At 35.2% G+C, this 23,546-nt stretch overlaps 1 protein-coding gene and 1 long non-coding RNA gene across 2 annotated transcripts in view; both read right to left on the bottom strand.

The window, feature by feature from the left end:
• Nucleotides 1-23,546, bottom strand: part of LOC137075818 (uncharacterized) — a 199,728-nt gene that overhangs the window by 81,322 nt on the left and 94,860 nt on the right. The gene's annotated exons all lie outside the window — the stretch shown is intronic.
• LOC137075000 (uncharacterized) lies at nucleotides 6,093-7,235 on the bottom strand. Its single transcript, XR_010904974.1, has 3 exons — nucleotides 7,076-7,235; nucleotides 6,902-6,981; nucleotides 6,093-6,549 (listed from the first exon to the last, which is right to left on the bottom strand). It is a non-coding gene; the product is annotated as an uncharacterized lncRNA (long non-coding RNA).

Genomic DNA, 23,546 nt, shown 5'->3' with positions numbered 1-23,546 from the left:
TACTGCTGTTTATAGAATACAACATTGCACAAAAACTATTACTGTTGTAACATTAATTATGTAACATATATATATATATATATATATATATATATATATATATATATATATATATATATATATATGAACACTTTCACTACAATTTATATATTCTATTAATAAATCTATAAGTAATTGCCAAATCTATCAAATTATCAAATAAAAAAGAAAAGCTAAAATGCACAATACATGTTCATTACTACACTTTAAATAATGCTGGGTTAAAAACAACCCAACTTGAGTTGAAAATGGACAAACCCAGAAATTGGTTACTTTGAACCCAGTGATTAGACCCATTAAAACAACCCAATTTCTGGGTTTGTCCACTTTCAACCCAACTTGGGTTGTTTTTAACCCAGTATTTTTTAGACTGTATATCCATATCTATTTGTATAACCATCAGACACATAAAGTTATTTATTATAATAAACTTACTTGTCTTTTTCCACACACTGAAATTGATTGTGCCTCTGAATATCAAACACTACCACTCTGCTATTGTGAGTTGCCTCCTGGAACACCGCGGAGAAGTAGCTCACTTCACCTGATCGTGACTTCAGAACTGGAGACACCTTATGAATAAATCCTTCCACTTCACAGCGTGGCTTTTTTGGTGTTTCCATTTTGACAACTACAACATAAAATATACACAAATTAAAATATAGCATTTTGCATATTGAAATGCATATTAAATATAAAACTTGCCTCCAACTTCCACAAAAAATATCTTCCATAAAAAAAATCCAGAAAGTATAAAAAATATAATACACCTATTTTCCAAAACCAGTTAGTTACAGAGCAAATTACATCTATGAAAAAAACAAAACAAAAAAATGATTTATATAAAACAATAACATTAGAAATAAAGCAAGTCAAATTATGAAGTCTACATAACTAATAGCCCTGTAAACAGACATATGCTTTGAAAGTTCTAAACTATTTTACAACTATATATATATATATATGAACAAGAGCAAATTATGACAATGTCCAAAACAATTTAAGCTTTGCCATTGTAATATTAATATTAGGCCTACAAACAATAGTTATTAGTATTACCACTCACAATGCATGCAGTTACAGGCTCCAGATTTCTTATAAATACATAAAAAGAAGACTAAATTGTTACACTCATTCTACAAATAATATATTACAAATAAAAAGAACATTAAATAAAACATTACACAATCATTTTTGCAATATATACAGCTGAAAAAACACCTCCATCGAACTTCTCCTTCAACTTAACTACTCCAATCCAGAAAAGCTTGTCATTAACGTAAAACTCAACCACCAATCTAAACTATATATGTAGCTCAAAACGTAATATTTTAACCGAAGCATAATTTAAAAAAAAATCATCATATTTTTACATAGGCCTAAATAAAAATAATGAACTAAAAAAGTGCACTGTTAAACAATTGCTCACCATTCTATTAGCCTATATAAATGATAAATTACCTCAGATATTCAACTACTAGTTCAATCCAGAAAAGCTCCTCATATTAGTTTATAGCCTAAAACAACATTTTTACCGAGGCATAATAAATAAAAAAGGGGTAAAAAGTGCCGCTAATATCTGTGAACAATAAAGACACTCATACAGATATAATAGCCTATATACGTTAAATATAAAAAGATCAGTAGGCTAAATGAAACATTTCACAATCATTTACTATAAAAATTACCTTAAAAAAGTACTAGGCTACTCTAACAGCATGACAAAAAACTCATAATACAAACAAATCTATACAAAATCCCAACAAATTTACCACAAAAAAGAAAAAAGACACACAAAAAAACACTACGAAATAATTGACTCTATATAAAATTATCAAACAAACAAACTAACCATACAAGAGTACACACTTATAATTTTTAAACTAGTCACATAAACAACAAAATATATAAATATTTTAACAAACACTTTAAATAATATCATAATTTTTTACATAAATTAAAGAAAGATTGTAAACTAAAAAAGTAGACTATTAAACAATTGGTCAGCATTCTATTATAAATAATAAATTACCTCAGATATTAGGTGTCACTGCCGAGCGCTATAGCTGGGATGGAGATGAGTGGAGCGGAGCCGAGCCGAACCGAGCCGAAGCGCCTATACCACTGAAAGAACACCGCCACCAAAAGTTCAACTAAAACTAGTACAATCTAGAAAAAGCTCCTCATATTAACATAAAATTCAACCACCAATCTAGTATAGCCTAAGACAATAATTTAACCGAAGCATCATTTTAAAAAAGGCGGTAAAAAGTGGCGCGGATATCTCAGAACAAAAACAAATCTACACTCATCCTACAGAGAACATATTACGAAACATATAAAATGATCACGAAATAAAACATTCCACAATCTTTTTTGCAATAAAAATGATCTCAGAAACTACTAGTCTACTACTTCTACTGCAGAATAAGAAAAAAACTCGAGCAAACAATCCAATCTAACAAATCTATACAAAATCACAACAACTTCACCGCAAAAAGTAAAAAAAAAAAATACATAAAAACACTAAGAAATAATTAACTCTATATAAAATTATCAAAAACAAACTAACTAATCCATAAATTCAACAGTGCACATTTACAATCTTAGTCACATAAACAACAAAATATATAAATATTGTAACAAACTTTAAATAACATCATCATATTTTACATTAATTTAAAAAAACCGAAAAAGTAGACTACACTATTAAACAATTGCTCACCATTCTATTATAAAGGATAAATTACCTCAGATATTCAGTTACTAGTTCAATCCAGAAAAGCTCCTCATATTAACATAAAACTCAACCACCAATCTAGTATAGCCTAAGACAATAATTTAACCGAAGCATCATTTAAAAAAAGGCGGTAAAAAGTGGCGCGGATATCTCAGAACAAAAACAAATCTACACTCATCCTACAGAGAACATATTACGAAACATATAAAAAGATCACGAAATAAAACATTCCACAATCTTTTTTGCAATAAAAATGATCTCAGAAACTACTAGCCTACTACTTGTACTGCAGAATTAGAAAAAAACTCAAGCAAACAATCCAATCTAACAAATCTATACAAAATCACAACAACTTCACCACAAAAAGTAAAAAATAAAATAAATACATAAAAACACTACGAAATAATTAACTCTATATAAAACTATCAAAAACAAACATACTAAGCCTTCAACAGTGCACATTTATAATCTTTAAACTAGTCACATAGGCTAAACAACAAAATATATAAATATTTTAACAAACAGTTTAAATAATAACATACTTTTTTACATAAATTAAAGAAAGATTGTAAACTAAAAAAGTACACTATTAAACAATTGGTCAGCATTCTATTATAAATGATAAATTACCTCAGATAGTGTCACTGCCGAGCGCTAGCTGGGATGGAGATGAGTGGAGCGGAGCCGAGCCGAACCGAGCCGAAGCGCCTATACCACTGAAAGAACACCGCCACCAAAAGTTCAACTAAAACTAGTACAATCTAGAAAAAGCTCCTCATATTAACATAAAATTCAACCACCAATCTACTATAGCCTAAGACAATAATTTAACCGAAGCATCATTTTAAAAAAGGCGGTAAAAAGTGGCGCGGATATCTCAGAACAAAAACAAATACACTCATCCTACAGAGAACATATTACGAAACATATAAAATGATCACGAAATAAAACATTCCACAATCTTTTTTGCAATAAAAATGATCTCAGAAACTACTAGTCTACTACTTCTACTGCAGAATAAGAAAAAAAACTCGAGCAAACAATCCAATCTAACAAATCTATACAAAATCACAACAACTTCACCGCAAAAAGTAAAAAAAAAAAAATACATAAAAACACTAAGAAATAATTAACTCTATATAAAATTATCAAAAACAAACTAACTAATCCATAAATTCAACAGTGCACATTTACAATCTTAGTCACATAAACAACAAAATATATAAATATTGTAACAAACTTTAAATAACATCATCATATTTTACATTAATTTAAAAAAACCGAAAAAGTAGACTACACTATTAAACAATTGCTCACCATTCTATTATAAAGGATAAATTACCTCAGATATTCAGTTACTAGTTCAATCCAGAAAAGCTCCTCATATTAACATAAAACTCAACCACCAATCTAGTATAGCCTAAGACAATAATTTAACCGAAGCATCATTTAAAAAAAGGCGGTAAAAAGTGGCGCGGATATCTCAGAACAAAAACAAATCTACACTCATCCTACAGAGAACATATTACGAAACATATAAAAAGATCACGAAATAAAACATTCCACAATCTTTTTTGCAATAAAAATGATCTCAGAAACTACTAGCCTACTACTTGTACTGCAGAATTAGAAAAAAACTCAAGCAAACAATCCAATCTAACAAATCTATACAAAATCACAACAACTTCACCACAAAAAGTAAAAAATAAAATAAAATAAATACATAAAAACACTACGAAATAATTAACTCTATATAAAACTATCAAAAACAAACATACTAAGCCTTCAACAGTGCACATTTATAATCTTTAAACTAGTCACATAGGCTAAACAACAAAATATATAAATATTTTAACAAACAGTTTAAATAATAACATACTTTTTTTACATAAATTAAAGAAGGATTGTAAACTAAAAAAGTACACTATTAAACAATTGGTCAGCATTCTATTATAAATGATAAATTACCTCAGATATTAGGTGTCACTGCCAAGCGCTAGCTGGGATGGAGATGAGTGGAGCGGAGCCGAGGCACTGAAAGAACTATATATATATATATATATATATATATATATATATATATATATATATATATATATATATATATATATATATATATATATATATATATATGAATTAATGAGCATAAATGAAACAGTCCACAATAATTTATTCAATACAAATTACCTCAGAAACTACTACTCTAAGAGCATAAGAAAAAACCTTGTAATAGCCTACACCGCAATCAATCAATTACAAAAATAAAAAATCTCAATAACTTAATTACATAAAAATTATTTAAAAACACACTACGAAATGATTCACTCTATATCCAAATATCAAACTACACAAACTACTTAAACAGTAAAAGATGTAGGCCTATAGGCCAACTCTTTCAGGATAGTCATTTAAACAACAAAATACATGTATATTGTACCGTACAATTTAAATAATGTAATAAACATATTTCTACATAGGTTCAGAATATATTTTAAACTAAAAGCTATATCATTAAACAATTTTTCACCATTCAAATACAAATTATAAATTACCTCAGAAATTACCGCGCTCTGGACAAACACCCCCGTCCAACGGTTCAACTACAAATAGTTAAATCCGGAAAAGCTTCTAATTAGGTATGTACAACTCAAAGCTACAATTGGCTTAACCTTTACCCCATGATCCTTGTTAAAAATAAATAAATAAATAAATGAATAAAACATTTAAAAAAAATAATAAATACATGCAAACATTTGATTATATTTTTAAATAAAACATTGTCTAAAATTTGCAGATTAAACACCAAAGAAACTAAAACAGCAAAAACTACTATGCAAACAATAATAATACAAAAGTTATGCAAATTCTCAAATAATTTCTCACCCTAAAATTTATTATCAACATAGTAAAAACTACAAAAATAATATACTTAATATGAAAATAACACATTTTAAAAAAAGTAGCACCATACCTAAAGAAATAGCCTACACTCTAAGAAGAAAAGGTTCAAAAATGAACCTTTTGAGGTTCCTAGAAAATTGCAACTGTGGGGAAACCTTAAAGGTTCATTTGTGAACCTGTTGGAAAAGGTTCTAATTGGAACCTTTGCTTAAAGCTACATTAATGAACCACATGAGTTCCATTTTTAACCTTTTTAGACATGCTTTTAGCATGCATGCAGGTTTGTTGTTGTTGTTGTTGTTGTTATTAATAATAATAATAATAATAATAATAATATATTACCACTTTAATCTCATTTCACAACACAGACCAAACATATTCGCCATGAAAGATTTATTTTATATACGCATACACAAATTTAAGCAGTGGACAAATACAAATGAAGACTTATTAAAACAAATATAGAATATTCTCTTTCATTAAAAAAACCACAGAATGCCACAGTTAATTCTTCAATATGTTACTTGTGAATATTCACAATATTTAGGAAAACATATAATGTTCACAACAACCCAGTTACACACACACACACACACACACACACACACACACACACACACACACACACACACACACACACACACAGTCAAACAAAAATTGGCCATTTTAATCATGCTCAAAATACTTTTCAACACATGTCAGGGTGTTTCTCATTTTTGCAGCATATTCAGTGTTAAAAAATGATGTGTATTGCCATTAAAATAAGAGCCATGGTCAGATCATCCACTTGACAGACCTTCTCCCCTTCCATCAATATTCCTAGAAGAGATGTCCCTTTATGTACAGCACAGGGTTTGTGTATGGGGTTCCTAAACAAAGAGAGTATAATATTATATTAGATATAAAAACATTTACAAAACATTGTAAAAAATAAAATAAAATAAAGATAATTAGGAAATATGTGACTTTGTGACATCATAACTGGTTAAATTTGCCCAATGTTAGACTGTTTTTGTAAAAAAACAAATAGTATTTAATGTTTTGTTGACAAGAACCCTATTATGTGCAGGTATGATGTCAGAGCCCAGAAGAGAAAAACCCTATAGGAAAATTTCAAGGGAACCAGGGTGTTTAACATCATACCTGCACCACTCTATAGTAGAACCTGCACACATTCAAGGAGAAAGGGCATAAAAACGTATTTCTATAAGTACACTGTACCTCATTGATAAGATATAGAGACCTCGGACTCTCCTTGAATAAAATTGGAAGCAGCAGGACACCAACAGCCATTGAGAAACCTTAAATATAAAATTGTGAAAATATCAATGGATATAATGTTAATTGTGAATTGTATATTTATTATCCATAAAATAGAGGTTACAAATACTAAACCTTAAGTTCCATTCTTGTGCATGTTCAGTATGTTCAGGAGCTAAAAGCAAAGCAAAATAGTTATTTGCGAATCTTTACAATCCACAAGGTTCAAGAAACCTTGACAACAGGTCAGGTTCTTATATGAACCCTTCTGCCACAAAAAAGGTTCTAAAATGAACTGACAACATGTACCAAATAATCAATGGCTCATTATAGAACCTAGGTTCAACTTCGAACCTTTATTGTAGATAGAAGTTCATATTTGCATCTTAAAGGGTTAGTTCACCCAAAAATGAAATGTCTGTCAGTAACTCCTCCCCCTAATGTCGTTCCACACCCGTCAGACCTCCGTTCATCTTCACACACAGTTTAAGATATTTTATATTTAGTCCGAGAGCTTATGCAAGTGTGTGCACACTATACTGTCCATGTCCATAAAGGGAATAAAAACATCATCAAAGTAGTCCATATGTGACATCAGTGAAGAGAAGCCAATGCTGAATAAAGTCGTAGTTTTTGTTATTTTTGGACCCAAATGTATTTTGGATGCTTCAAGAGACTCTAATTAACCCACTGATGTCTCATATGGACTACTGTGATGATGTTTTTATTCCCTTCTGGACATGGACAGTATAGTGTGCACACACTTGCATACGCTCTCGGACTAAATATAAAATATCTTAAACTGTGTGTGAAGATGAACGGAGGTCTTACGGGTGGAACGACATTAGGGGGAGGAGGTAATGACATACATTTCATTTTTGGGTGAACTAACCCTTTAAAGTTCTTTTTAGAACTATAGCAGATTAAAATTCCTAAACTGGCAAATGAAGTACAACCTTTGTTGGGCCTTTTTAACAATGAATATTTGTTTTGTTTGAATTTTTAACAATTCAACAAAACAAACAATACATTACAATTCACACAAAATCTGTTATACCAAAAACCTTAAAAGTATCGCAAATATGCGAATTTAATTATATAAAAGACAATACACACTAATAACACTACTTCAGAATAAATGATATTTTAATAAAAAAAATACTTTTTCCCAACAATGAACAATATTTCCCTTTGAAAAAGTCAAATACTAAACTTTATATACACCCACATAGGCACACATATACTAAATATTCTCACCATCTCTTTGTATAAGTATCTGTCTGTCTGTCTTTCTACATATTTATTGAATTAAAAAAACAAAAAACTCTCTGGGTCAGTATCGCTAAGTGAAAAATACCTTTGAGACTTCACAATTTGCTAAATAAAATATGAGATTTTCAATTAAAATACATATTTCTTATATCAAGAAGACTGTAGGCTGTTAAAAATGCAAATGCAATCCAAAAATCGTAACTTTGCTCTCATTGGCCAATGTAGGATGGTGAAAGAGGTATGCATAATCTAAGAACAAGACATCTAGAATAATCTTTATTTTTTTAAATTAATTGTTATTTCATTCAGTGTGTTTCGATGTTCATAAACTGTACAAAATGTGATTTTCATATGTTAAAACAATTAATTTAGACGGATACAACCTTTGGTCTGAGAGGTACACTTGAACAGCTACGGGTCGTAGGTTACAGGCGCATGCGCATTCGTTGTTATGAGATACTACATGTGTGCGTGAGCAACGGCATCTCATGTAGGCCTACTGTTCATGTTTTGTAATTTCAGGTAAGATATAATTGTAAAAAGATGCACAAACTATTGTATGAGATGAAGGAGTAAGGAATAAGTTAAATAGGCTGTTACAGGGGTTAATCGCTTAATATAGAGTGTTAATCAGATCTATCCGTGATCATGCTAGTGATACAAAGTCCGATCCATTTCTGCGAACCGGTTCTTCTCGGACAGTTCGACTCAATGATCAGGTTCAAAAAGCCGATTCATAGGTTCCTGACGTCATCATCCAGTGATGTCACTGCATTTCTTTTATACTTTTTAATACATTTCTCTGTCATGTTATATCAAGGGAACATTCAAATAAAGTAATAATCTGTATCAATGCATAGTGAAACAATCAAATAGTTATTTGCATGAGTGCATTTTCTGATTATTGCCTTTCATTCACTTACTGGTGTTGTGTTCAGTTAATTAATTTATCCCCCGCGTCGTATTCTACCGATAATTGCGCAACTACAGTAACACATTACAGGCACTAATCAACAAACGCTAATATGTTACATGTCTAAAGTAGCCTAGCTATGTAGAAAGAATAAACCAGTCTTATAAACTTATAAATTTCGCTTAATAATCATCGGCATGCATAATAAATAACAATAAAATGTATGGTTTTTGCATATGTTTTAATAAAACGTTATTTAATAACAGTAGTCATCATAATAAGCATATTTCCAGTAGTCTGTCCCTCAGACTTGCATCGTCAAATCAATCAACCTCGCCTCGGCAATCCTCGGAAAACTTCGACAGATGTTTCAACCATCTCTTTTGGTTCTTTTCAGTCAGACGTGCTACTTCGGCTTTTGCGTCTTGCATCATCAACATGGAACTAAAGTCCGATTCAGTTCAATTAGTGAACCGGAACGACCAGCTCAAAAGAACGATTAATTTAAGAACCTAACATCACTACATTATGCATGAAGGGGCCTTTGATATTGAAACTCTCTGTTCTGAAAGAGAAAAACACAGATGAGCAGAGTTCTTCATCGATATTGTGAATTTTATAGTGTCATTTAGACATGAAGGAAGCAAAAGACAATGTTAAAGTTAATCGGCAGGTTATAGGCTCATGCACATTCATTGTTATAAGTTACTATGTGTGTGCGTGAGCAATGGCATCTCATATAGGCTACTGTTCATGTTTTGTAATTTCAGTGTGAAACAAAAGAAAAGAACCTGAATCACAACACACCCAGGAGTTGTTATTACTCAGGTGTGTATCAGCATCATGATATCCAATTATCCAAATTGTCCTCAAAAAAAAAAAAAAAAAAAAAAATAGGTATAAGTATAGGACTATAAGTATTACAACCTTTACATTTTTAGTCATACCGACTTGATTTTACCTGCTGACTAGCGTAAAAATAATGACATGTCTGTTACATCTGACGTCATGAAATGACATATGACTGTCATTAACCAATTAAAATGTGTGTTCATTTTAATGCAATGTATGGACATTTTACCACCATCTGTCATATTTACCATTTAGGAAAAATATATTATAACTACACACACCCCATCCCTAAATCTACTCAGTGATTTATAGTGCATACACACTTTATGAGCACATTTGTTCCCTGGGATTGATTTTACAATTGCATGATCACATGTTGTTGCATATTGCAATGCTTCACAAATTGAGCTATGCAAAACCTGGAATGTTATGCAGATAAAAGGGAAAAATACTTTAAAATAAACGGGTATCCTGTTGGCAATAGGAGCACAACTTCATAAAATGCTCCTGATCATATTTCATGAATTAAAATATTGTCAATAGGGGCATAATTTTGTGCTAAAATGCTGTATTTTGTTTATCTTTATGAAACCCAGTATAGATCATCATTACAATGCCCTGCCATAGCCTTAAAAGTTTTATTCAGACCAGCCCACCTAGTGGAAAATTTATTATTTCATATGCTTATAACTTTTTAAATACTCAATTTTCACAGGAGTCACATCCTTTTTGACTTCTAATTTGTGCAGCATGATGATTTCCTCCTTAAAAAACAATTACTAACATCTTTAATACCATTAGTCCAATCAAGATAAACGCAGTGTGGGAAACAAGAAACCGAAGTTGATTAATGATATCTCACAGCCCAAATGTCAACATTTTGAAAGAAATTGTGTCAAAAAAAAAAAAAAAAATCAAAACAAAACAAAGTTGTTCATGGGTCATTTTTTTAATGATTTCATACATATAAATGTCTGTAACTCCAAAATGAAATCAGATATTTTCACCAAATATAACACACACCTGTATGGGCTCACTATGAGGACACGTAAAAAAATTGGTGGGATTGTGCCTCTTGGTGGCGCTATAATAAAACAAAACATGAAATTCCCATTGACTTCAATGCAGTATTATGGCTTAAAATGCTAATGCTATAATTTACGAATGCATTAGCGTGTCGTTACAAAACTCGGTATGTGTCTTCAGCTCTATGTCCTAAAGGTACTCAAAACGTTTCGGGGCAGCGCCACCTTGTGGTCAAAAGTTGTAATAAAATGTACAAAAATGCTAATAACTTTTGATTAAATTAGCCTATTGTAATGAGACTGGTCATAATACATTCATTGGCTCATGCCGAGAAGATAGATACCAATTTTGCCATATTTTGCAAACATATCTGTGCTCCATCTTGTTATTTGTTAAAAATCTACTTTTTCAAACTCATCCTAGACCGTTTGTCCGATTTTCACCAAAATTGATCCGTATCGTCTTCAGACCATGCTGACAAATACTTATGGATTTCGGATTGATAGACAAAACAGTTTTCATATACCACTGCAACAGAGTTGAGCCATGATGCAAAAATTACTCTTGAGGCTGTATCTCTGCAATGCTTTGACATATTGACACCAAACTTTGCATGTGTCATTGTCATCTCAATCTGACTAAACCACATCAGTTTCGTAACAGTGACACCTATTGGTCGAAAGTGATAAACCATTAAACCATTATTATTGACTGTATTTAAAATTTGACTGCTATTTTGCCTAAAATCAACTTAATAGGTCCTTAATGGCTCATTGTTGCAGTTGGCTTGAGACTTCCAGCCATGCTGGCATGTCTTGTCTTCTTCTTTGCGCTTGGCCCCGATAATGGCTGCTTGCAGCTATATTTCTGCTTCTTCTTCTTCTTCTTCCGCCATAGGAGTCTCTGGCAGCCCATAGAACCGTATGGTAAAAAGTTGTGAAATTTGGCACACTCATAGAGGCCAGTCTGAGCTGTCACTATAGCAAATTTGGTGCCTCTAACTCAATCCCTCTAGCGCCACCACCTGTCCAAAGTTTCACTCATATTTATGCTTATAACTTTTGACCCCTAAGGGCTAGAAACAAAATTCTTTTTTCATCGGATTCCTTGGCTCAAGCCGATTCGATTTCACCCTATGATGTCATTTTCTGGTATGCAAATTTTCCCGCCATTTTGAATTTTCTGAAAAACCTACTTTTTCGAACTCCTCCTAGGCCGTTGCTCCGATTTTCACGAAAATTGAAACAGATCATCTTCAGAGCATGTTGACAAAAAGTTATGGAATTCAAGTTGATTCGTCCAATCGTTTTCAATAAACGCACAAACAAATTTTACGTGGAGGTTGCAAAAACACACTAAAGGCTATATCTCCGCAACGCTTTATCGTATTCAAACCAACCTTGGTACATGTCATCACAAGCATGACTTGAAGCAACATGCAGCGTTTCGGCGCAGCGCCACCTACCTGTCCGGAGATACGAAAAATGCCTATTTTGGCTTATAACTTCTGAACCGTTTATCCAAAAATCATAAAATTGGTCTCATTAGATTCAGGGCGTCATGCCGAGTCGACTGATATCCAATTTTACCATGTCGGCCATTTTGGATGTCGGCCATTTTGAATTATGTGCAAAAATGCTGTATTTTATGAACGCATGAACAGATTGTTATGAAACTTGGTATGGGTCATCACCACGATGCCCTGAAGTAGCCTGAGAAGTTTCGAAACAGCGCCACCTAGTGGAGAATTTTTTTTTTCAAACGCTTATAACTTTGGGTGTGGTTGACATATTTTGATGGGAGTGTGTTTTTTGGTCTCCTGAATCCTTGCCGACTCCAACGATACCAGACTTGCCAGGTTTCGGCATATGGTTTGCGCAGAGTTGTAATTTAGTGCTTAAAAAACATTTGCTGATATCTTCGAAACCGCTAGTCCGATCGAGACGAAACCAGCCTCAGAAGTTCGGAAACATAGGTCGATAGCTATACGCTAATGCCCAAATCTCAAAATATTGATAGTAAGGGGTAGTAAAATCCAATCAAAGTCAGGTGTCAGTCATTTTTTACGTGTTTTTTCATATAAATGTCTATAACTCCAAAACAAAATGAAATATTTTCACCAAACTTGACACACATATGTATGGGCTCACTACGAGGACACATAAAAAAATTGGTGGGATTGTGCCTCTTGGTGGCGCTATAATAAAACAAAACATGAAATTCCCATTGACTTCAATGCAGTATTACGGTTTAAAATGCTAATGCTATAATTTAAGAATGCACTAGCGTATCGTTACAAAACTCGGTATGTGTCTTCCGCTCCATGTCCTGAAGATATTCAAAAAGTTTCGGGGCAGCGCCACCTTGTGGTCAAAAGTTGTAATAAAATGTACAAAAATGCTAATAACTTTTGATTAAATTAGCCTATTGTAATGAGACTGGTCATAATACATTCATTGGCTCATGCCGAGAACATGGATACCAATTGTGCCATATTTTGCAAACCTATCTGTCCTCCGTCTTGTTATTTGTTAAAAACCTACTTTTTCAAACTCATCCTAGACCGTTTGTCCGATTTTCACCAAAATTGATCCGTATCGTCTTCAGACCATGCTGACAAATAGTTATGGATTTCGGATTGATAGACAAAACAGTTTTCATATACCACTGCAACAGAGTTGAGCCATGATGCAAAAATTACTCTTGAGGCTGTATCTCTGCAATGCTTTGACATATTGACACCAAACTTTGCATGTGTCATTGTCATCTCAATCTGACTAAACCACATCAGTTTCGTAACAGTGACACCTATTGGTCGAAAGTGATAAACCATTAAACCATTATTATTGACTGTATTTAAAATTTGACTGCTATTTTGCCTAAAATCAACTTAATAGGTCCTTAATGGCTCATTGTTGCAGTTGGCTTGAGACTTCCAGCCATGCTGGCATGTCTTGTCTTCTTCTTTGCGCTTGGCCCCGATAATGGCTGCTTGCAGCTATATTTATTAGGGGCCAAGCACCGAAGGTGCGGAGGCACCTATTGAAATCGTTAGTGTTCCTATTATTAGGGGCCAAGCACCGAAGGTGCGGAGGCACCTATTGAAATCGTTAGTGTTCCTATTATTAGGGGCCAAGCACCGAAGGTGCGGAGGCACCTATTGAAATTGTTAGTGTTCCTATTATTATTATTCTGCTTCTTCTTCTTCTTCTTCTTCTTCTTCTTTTTCCGCCATAGGAGTCTCTGGCAGCCCATAGAACCGTATGGTAAAAAGTTGTGAAATTTGGCACACTCATAGAGGCCAGTCTGAGCTGTCACTATAGCAAATTTGGTGCCTCTAACTCAATCCCTCTAGCGCCACCACCTGTCCAAAGTTTCACTCATATTTATGCTTATAACTTTTGACCCCTAAGGGCTAGAAACAAAATTCTTTTTTCATCGGATTCCTTGGCTCAAGCCGATTCGATTTCACCCTATGATGTCATTTTCCGGTATGCAAATTTTCCCGCCATTTTGAATTTTCTGAAAAACCTACTTTTTCGAACTCCTCCTAGGCCGTTGCTCCGATTTTCACGAAAATTGAAACAGATCATCTTCAGAGCATGTTGACAAAAAGTTATGGAATTCAAGTTGATTCGTCCAATCGTTTTCAATAAACGCACAAACAAATTTTACGTGGAGGTTGCAAAAACACACTAAAGGCTATATCTCCGCAACGCTTTATCGTATTCAAACCAACCTTGGTACATCTCATCACAAGCATGACTTGAAGCAACATGCAGCGTTTCGGCGCAGCGCCACCTACCTGTCCGGAGATACGAAAAATGCCTATTTTGGCTTATAACTTCTGAACCGTTTATCCAAAAATCATAAAATTGGTCTCATTAGATTCAGGGCGTCATGCCGAGTCGACTGATATCCAATTTTACCATGTCGGCCATTTTGGATGTCGGCCATTTTGAATTATGTGCAAAAATGCTGTATTTTATGAACGCATGAACAGATTGTTATGAAACTTGGTATGGGTCATCACCACGATGCCCTGAAGTAGCCTGAGAAGTTTCGAAACAGCGCCACCTAGTGGAGAATTTTTTTTTTCAAACGCTTATAACTTTGGGTGTGGTTGACATATTTTGATGGGAGTGTGTTTTTTGGTCTCCTGAATCCTTGCCGACTCCAACGATACCAGACTTGCCAGGTTTCGGCATATGGTTTGCGCAGAGTTGTAATTTAGTGCTTAAAAAACATTTGCTGATATCTTCGAAACCGCTAGTCCGATCGAGACGAAACCAGCCTCAGAAGTTCGGAAACATAGGTCGATAGCTATACGCTAATGCCCAAATCTCAAAATATTGATAGTAAGGGGTAGTAAAATCCAATCAAAGTCAGGTGTCAGTCATTTTTTACGTGTTTTTTCATATAAATGTCTATAACTCCAAAACAAAATGAAATATTTTCACCAAACTTGACACACATATGTATGGGCTCACTACGAGGACACATAAAAAAATTGGTGGGATTGTGCCTCTTGGTGGCGCTATAATAAAACAAAACATGAAATTCCCATTGACTTCAATGCAGTATTACGGTTTAAAATGCTAATGCTATAATTTAAGAATGCACTAGTGTATCATTACAAAACTCGGTATGTGTCTTCCGCTCTATGTCCCGAAGATATTCAAAAAGTTTCGGGGCAGCGCCACCTTGTGGTCAAAAGTTGTAATAAAATGTACAAAAATGCTAATAACTTTTGATTAAATTAGCCTATTGTAATGAGACTGGTCATAATACATTCATTGGCTCATGCCGAGAAGATAGATACCAATTTTGCCATATTTTGCAAACATATCTGTGCTCCATCTTGTTATTTGTTAAAAATCTACTTTTTCAAACTCATCCTAGACCGTTTGTCCGATTTTCACCAAAATTGATCCGTATCGTCTTTAGACCATGCTGACAAATACTTATGGATTTCGGATTGATAGACAAAACAGTTTTCATATACCACTGCAACAGAGTTGAGCCATGATGCAAAAATTACTCTTGAGGCTGTATCTCTGCAATGCTTTGACATATTGACACCAAACTTTGCATGTGTCATTGTCATCTCAATCTGACTAAACCACATCAGTTTCGTAACAGTGACACCTATTGGTCGAAAGTGATAAACCATTAAACCATTATTATTGACTGTATTTAAAATTTGACTGCTATTTTGCCTAAAATCAACTTAATAGGTCCTTAATGGCTCATTGTTGCAGTTGGCTTGAGACTTCCAGCCATGCTGGCATGTCTTGTCTTCTTCTTTGCGCTTGGCCCCGATAATGGCTGCTTGCAGCTATATTTAGGGGCCAAGCACCGAAGGTGCGGAGGCACCTATTGAAATCGTTAGTGTTCCTATTATTAGGGGCCAAGCACCGAAGGTGCGGAGGCACCTATTGAAATCGTTAGTGTTCCTATTATTATTATTCTGCTTCTTCTTCTTCTTCTTCTTTTTCCGCCATAGGAGTCTCTGGCAGCCCATAGAACCGTATGGTAAAAAGTTGTGAAATTTGGCACACTCATAGAGGCCAGTCTGAGCTGTCACTATAGCAAATTTGGTGCCTCTAACTCAATCTCTCTAGCGCCACCACCTGTCCAAAGTTTCACTCATATTTATGCTTATAACTTTTGACCCCTAAGGGCTAGAAACAAAATTCTTTTTTCATCGGATTCCTTGGCTCAAGCCGATTCGATTTCACCCTATGATGTCATTTTCCGTTATGCAAATTTTCCCGCCATTTTGAATTTTCTGAAAAACCTACTTTTTCTAACTCCTCCTAGGCCGTTGCTCCGATTTTCATGAAAATTGAAACAGATCATCTTCATAGCATGCTGACAAAAAGTTATGGAATTTAAGTTGATTCGTCCAATCGTTTTCAATAAACGCACAAACAAATTTTACGTAGAGGTTGCAAAAACACACTAAAGGCTATATCTCCACAACGCTTTATCGTATTCAAACCAAACTTGGTACATGTCATCACAAGCATGACCTGAAGCAACATGCAGCGTTTCGGCGCAGCGCCACCTACTGGTCCGGAGATACGAAAAATGCATATTTTGGCTTATAACTTCTGAACCGTTTATCCAAAAATCATAAAATTGGTCTCATTAGATTCAGGGCGTCATGCCGAGTCGACTGATATCCAATTTTACCATGTCGGCCATTTTGGATGTCGGCCATTTTGAATTATGTGCAAAAATGCTGTATTTTATGAACGCATGAACGGATTGTTACGAAACTTGGTATGGGTCATCACCACGATGCCCTGAAGTAGCCTGAGAAGTTTCGAAACAGCGCCACCTAGTGGATAATTCTTTTTTTTCAAACGCTTATAACTTTGGGTGTGAGTGAAAAATTTTGATGGGAGTAGCTTTTTTGGGCTCCTGAATCCTTGCCGAGTCCAACGATACAAGACATGCCCAGTTTCGGCATATGGTTTGCGCAGCGTTGTAATTTAGCGCTTAAAAAACATTTGCTGATATCTTCAAAACCGCTAGTCCGATCGAGACGAAACCAGCCTCAGAAGTTCGGAAACATAGGTCGATAGCTATACGCTAATGCCCAAATGTCAAAATATTGATAGTAAGGGGTAGTAAAATCCAATCAAAGTCAGGTGTCAGTCATTTTTTACGTGTTTTTTCATATAAATGTCTATAACTCCAAAACAAAATGAAATATTTTCACCAAACTTGACACACATATGTATGGGCTCACTACGAGGACACATAAAAAAATTGGTGGGATTGTGCCTCTTGGTGGCGCTATAATAAAACAAAACATGAAATTCCCATTGACTTCAATGCAGTATTACGGTTTAAAATGCTAATGCTATAATTTAAGAATGCACTAGTGTATCATTACAAAACTCGGTATGTGTCTTCCGCTCTATGTCCCGAAGATATTCAAAAAGTTTCGGGGCAGCGCCACCTTGTGGTCAAAAGTTGTAATAAAATGTACAAAAATGCTAATAACTTTTGATTAAATTAGCCTATTGTAATGAGACTGGTCATAATACATTCATTGGCTCATGCCGAGAAGATAGATACCAATTTTGCCATATTTTGCAAACATATCTGTGCTCCATCTTGTTATTTGTTAAAAATCTACTTTTTCAAACTCATCCTAGACCGTTTGTCCGATTTTCACCAAAATTGATCCGTATCGTCTTCAGACCATGCTGACAAATAGTTATGGATTTCGGATTGATAGACAAAACAGTTTTCATATACCACTGCAACAGAGTTGAGCCATGATGCAAAAATTACTCTTGAGGCTGTATCTCTGCAATGCTTTGACATATTGACACCAAACTTTGCATGTGTCATTGTCATCTCAATCTGACTAAACCACATCAGTTTCGTAACAGTGACACCTATTGGTCGAAAGTGATAAACCATTAAACCATTATTATTGACTGTATTTAAAATTTGACTGCTATTTTGCCTAAAATCAACTTAATAGGTCCTTAATGGCTCATTGTTGCAGTTGGCTTGAGACTTCCAGCCATGCTGGCATGTCTTGTCTTCTTCTTTGCGCTTGGCCCCGATAATGGCTGCTTGCAGCTATATTTAGGGGCCAAGCACCGAAGGTGCGGAGGCACCTATTGAAATTGTTAGTGTTCCTATTATTAGGGGCCAAGCACCGAAGGTGCGGAGGCACCTATTGAAATCGTTAGTGTTCCTATTATTAGGGGCCAAGCACCGAAGGTGCGGAGGCACCTATTGAAATCGTTAGTGTTCCTATTATTATTATTCTGCTTCTTCTTCTTCTTCTTCTTTTTCCGCCATAGGAGTCTCTGGCAGCCCATAGAACCGTATGGTAAAAAGTTGTGAAATTTGGCACACTCATAGAGGCCAGTCTGAGCTGTCACTATAGCAAATTTGGTGCCTCTAACTCAATCTCTCTAGCGCCACCACCTGTCCAAAGTTTCACTCATATTTATGCTTATAACTTTTGACCCCTAAGGGCTAGAAACAAAATTCTTTTTTCATCGGATTCCTTGGCTCAAGCCGATTCGATTTCACCCTATGATGTCATTTTCCGGTATGCAAATTTTCCCGCCATTTTGAATTTTCTGAAAAACCTACTTTTTCGAACTCCTCCTAGGCCGTTGCTCCGATTTTCATGAAAATTGAAACAGATCATCTTCATAGCATGCTGACAAAAAGTTATGGAATTTAAGTTGATTCGTCCAATCGTTTTCAATAAACGCACAAACAAATTTTACGTAGAGGTTGCAAAAACACACTAAAGGCTATATCTCCGCAACGCTTTATCGTATTCAAACCAAACTTGGTACATGTCATCACAAGCATGACCTGAAGCAACATGCAGCGTTTCGGCGCAGCGCCACCTACTGGTCCGGAGATACGAAAAATGCATATTTTGGCTTATAACTTCTGAACCGTTTATCCAAAAATCATAAAATTGGTCTCATTAGATTCAGGGCGTCATGCCGAGTCGACTGATATCCAATTTTACCATGTCGGCCATTTTGGATGTCGGCCATTTTGAATTATGTGCAAAAATGCTGTATTTTATGAACGCATGAACGGATTGTTACGAAACTTGGTATGGGTCATCACCACGATGCCCTGAAGTAGCCTGAGAAGTTTCGAAACAGCGCCACCTAGTGGATAATTCTTTTTTTTCAAACGCTTATAACTTTGGGTGTGAGTGAAAAATTTTGATGGGAGTAGCTTTTTTGGGCTCCTGAATCCTTGCCGAGTCCAACGATACAAGACATGCCCAGTTTCGGCATATGGTTTGCGCAGCGTTGTAATTTAGCGCTTAAAAAACATTTGCTGATATCTTCAAAACCGCTAGTCCGATCGAGACGAAACCAGCCTCAGAAGTTCGGAAACATAGGTCGATAGCTATACGCTAATGCCCAAATGTCAAAATATTGATAGTAAGGGGTAGTAAAATCCAATCAAAGTCAGGTGTCAGTCATTTTTTACGTGTTTTTTCATATAAATGTCTATAACTCCAAAACAAAATGAAATATTTTCACCAAACTTGACACACATATGTATGGGCTCACTACGAGGACACATAAAAAAATTGGTGGGATTGTGCCTCTTGGTGGCGCTATAATAAAACAAAACATGAAATTCCCATTGACTTCAATGCAGTATTACGGTTTAAAATGCTAATGCTATAATTTAAGAATGCACTAGTGTATCATTACAAAACTCGGTATGTGTCTTCCGCTCTATGTCCCGAAGATATTCAAAAAGTTTCGGGGCAGCGCCACCTTGTGGTCAAAAGTTGTAATAAAATGTACAGAAATGCTAATAACTTTTGATTAAATTAACCCATTGTAATGAGACTGGTCATAATACATTCATTGGCTCATGCCGAGAAGATAGATACCAATTTTGCCATATTTTGCAAACATATCTGTGCTCCATCTTGTTATTTGTTAAAAATCTACTTTTTCAAACTCATCCTAGACCGTTTGTCCGATTTTCACCAAAATTGATCCGTATCGTCTTCAGACCATGCTGACAAATAGTTATGGATTTCGGATTGATAGACAAAACAGTTTTCATATACCACTGCAACAGAGTTGAGCCATGATGCAAAAATGACTCTTGAGGCTGTATCTCTGCAATGCTTTGACATATTGACACCAAACTTTGCATGTGTCATTGTCATCTCAATCTGACTAAACCACATCAGTTTTGTAACAGTGACACCTATTGGTCGAAAGTGATAAACCATTAAACCATTATTATTGACTGTATTTAAAATTTGACTGCTATTTTGCCTAAAATCAACTTAATAGGTCCTTAATGGCTCATTGTTGCAGTTGGCTTGAGACTTCCAGCCATGCTGGCATGTCTTGTCTTCTTCTTTGCGCTTGGCCCCGATAATGGCTGCTTGCAGCTATATTTATTATTAGGGGCCAAGCACCGAAGGTGCGGAGGCACCTATTGAAATCGTTAGTGTTCCTATTATTATTATTCTGCTTCTTCTTCCGCCATAGGAGTCTCTGGCAGCCCATAGAACCGTATGGTAAAAAGTTGTGAAATTTGGCACACTCATAGAGGCCAGTCTGAGCTGTCACTATAGCAAATTTGGTGCCTCTAACTCAATCCCTCTAGCGCCACCACCTGTCCAAAGTTTCACTCATATTTATGCTTATAACTTTTGACCCCTAAGGGCTAGAAACAAAATTCTTTTTTCATCGGATTCCTTGGCTCAAGCCGATTCGATTTCACCCTATGATGTCATTTTCCGGTATGCAAATTTTCCCGCCATTTTGAATTTTCTGAAAAACCTACTTTTTCAAACTCCTCCTAGGCCGTTGCTCCGATTTTCACGAAAATTGAAACAGATCATCTTCAGAGCATGTTGACAAAAAGTTATGGAATTCAAGTTGATTCGTCCAATCGTTTTCAATAAACGCACAAACAAATTTTACGTGGAGGTTGCAAAAACACACTAAAGGCTATATCTCCGCAACGCTTTATCGTATTCAAACCAACCTTGGTACATGTCATCACAAGCATGACTTGAAGCAACATGCAGCGTTTCGGCGCAGCGCCACCTACCTGTCCGGAGATACGAAAAATGCCTATTTTGGCTTATAACTTCTGAACCGTTTATCCAAAAATCATAAAATTGGTCTCATTAGATTCAGGGCGTCATGCCGAGTCGACTGATATCCAATTTTACCATGTCGGCCATTTTGGATGTCGGCCATTTTGAATTATGTGCAAAAATGCTGTATTTTATGAACACATGAACAGATTGTTATGAAACTTGGTATGGGTCATCACCACGATGCCCTGAAGTAGCCTGAGAAGTTTCGAAACAGCGCCACCTAGTGGAGAATTTTTTTTTTCAAACGCTTATAACTTTGGGTGTGGTTGACATATTTTGATGGGAGTGTGTTTTTTGGTCTCCTGAATCCTTGCCGACTCCAACGATACCAGACTTGCCAGGTTTCGGCATATGGTTTGCGCAGAGTTGTAATTTAGTGCTTAAAAAACATTTGCTGATATCTTCGAAACCGCTAGTCCGATCGAGACGAAACCAGCCTCAGAAGTTCGGAAACATAGGTCGATAGCTATACGCTAATGCCCAAATCTCAAAATATTGATAGTAAGGGGTAGTAAAATCCAATCAAAGTCAGGTGTCAGTCCTTTTTTACGTGTTTTTTCATATAAATGTCTATAACTCCAAAACAAAATGAGATATTTTCACCAAACTTGACACACATATGTATGGGCTCACTATGAGGACACATAAAAAAATTGGTGGGATTGTGCCTCTTGGTGGCGCTATAATAAAACAAAACATGAAATTCCCATTGACTTCAATGCAGTATTATGGTTTAAAATGCTAATGCTATAATTTACGAATGCATTAGCGTATCGTTACAAAACTCGGTATGTGTCTTCCGCTCCATGTCCTGAAGATACTCAAAAAGTTTCGGGGTAGCGCCACCTTGTGGTCAAAAGTTGTAATAAAATGTACAAAAATGCTAATAACTTTTGATTAAATTAGCCTATTGTAATGAGACTGGTCATAATACATTTATTGGCTCATGCCGAGAAGATAGATACCAATTTTGCCATATTTTGCAAACATATCTGTGCTCCATCTTGTTATTTGTTAAAAATCTACTTTTTCAAACTCATCCTAGACCGTTTGTCCGATTTTCACCAAAATTGATCCGTATCGTCTTCAGACCATGCTGACAAATAGTTATGGATTTCGGATTGATAGACAAAACAGTTTTCATATACCACTGCAACAGAGTTGAGCCATGATGCAAAAATTACTCTTGAGGCTGTATCTCTGCAATGCTTTGACATATTGACACCAAACTTTGCATGTGTCATTGTCATCTCAATCTGACTAAACCACATCAGTTTCGTAACAGTGACACCTATTGGTCGAAAGTGATAAACCATTAAACCATTATTATTGACTGTATTTAAAATTTGACTGCTATTTTGCCTAAAATCAACTTAATAGGTCCTTAATGGCTCATTGTTGCAGTTGGCTTGAGACTTCCAGCCATGCTGGCATGTCTTGTCTTCTTCTTTGCGCTTGGCCCCGATAATGGCTGCTTGCAGCTATATTTCTGCTTCTTCTTCTTCTTCCGCCATAGGAGTCTCTGGCAGCCCATAGAACCGTATGGTAAAAAGTTGTGAAATTTGGCACACTCATAGAGGCCAGTCTGAGCTGGCACTATAGCAAATTTGGTGCCTCTAACTCAATCCCTCTAGCGCCACCACCTGTCCAAAGTTTCACTCATATTTATGCTTATAACTTTTGACCCCTAAGGGCTAGAAACAAAATTCTTTTTTCATCGGATTCCTTGGCTCAAGCCGATTCGATTTCACCCTATGATGTCATTTTCCGGTATGCAAATTTTCCCGCCATTTTGAATTTTCTGAAAAACCTACTTTTTCGAACTCCTCCTAGGCCGTTGCTCCGATTTTCACGAAAATTGAAACAGATCATCTTCAGAGCATGTT

The sequence above is a fragment of the Pseudorasbora parva genome, chromosome 5 (genome assembly GCF_024679245.1).
Source record: "Pseudorasbora parva isolate DD20220531a chromosome 5, ASM2467924v1, whole genome shotgun sequence".
Classification (NCBI taxonomy): domain Eukaryota; kingdom Metazoa; phylum Chordata; class Actinopteri; order Cypriniformes; family Gobionidae; genus Pseudorasbora; species Pseudorasbora parva.
The sequence above is the reverse complement of the archived record's forward strand: the minus strand, read 5'-3'. Positions and strand labels throughout refer to the sequence as shown.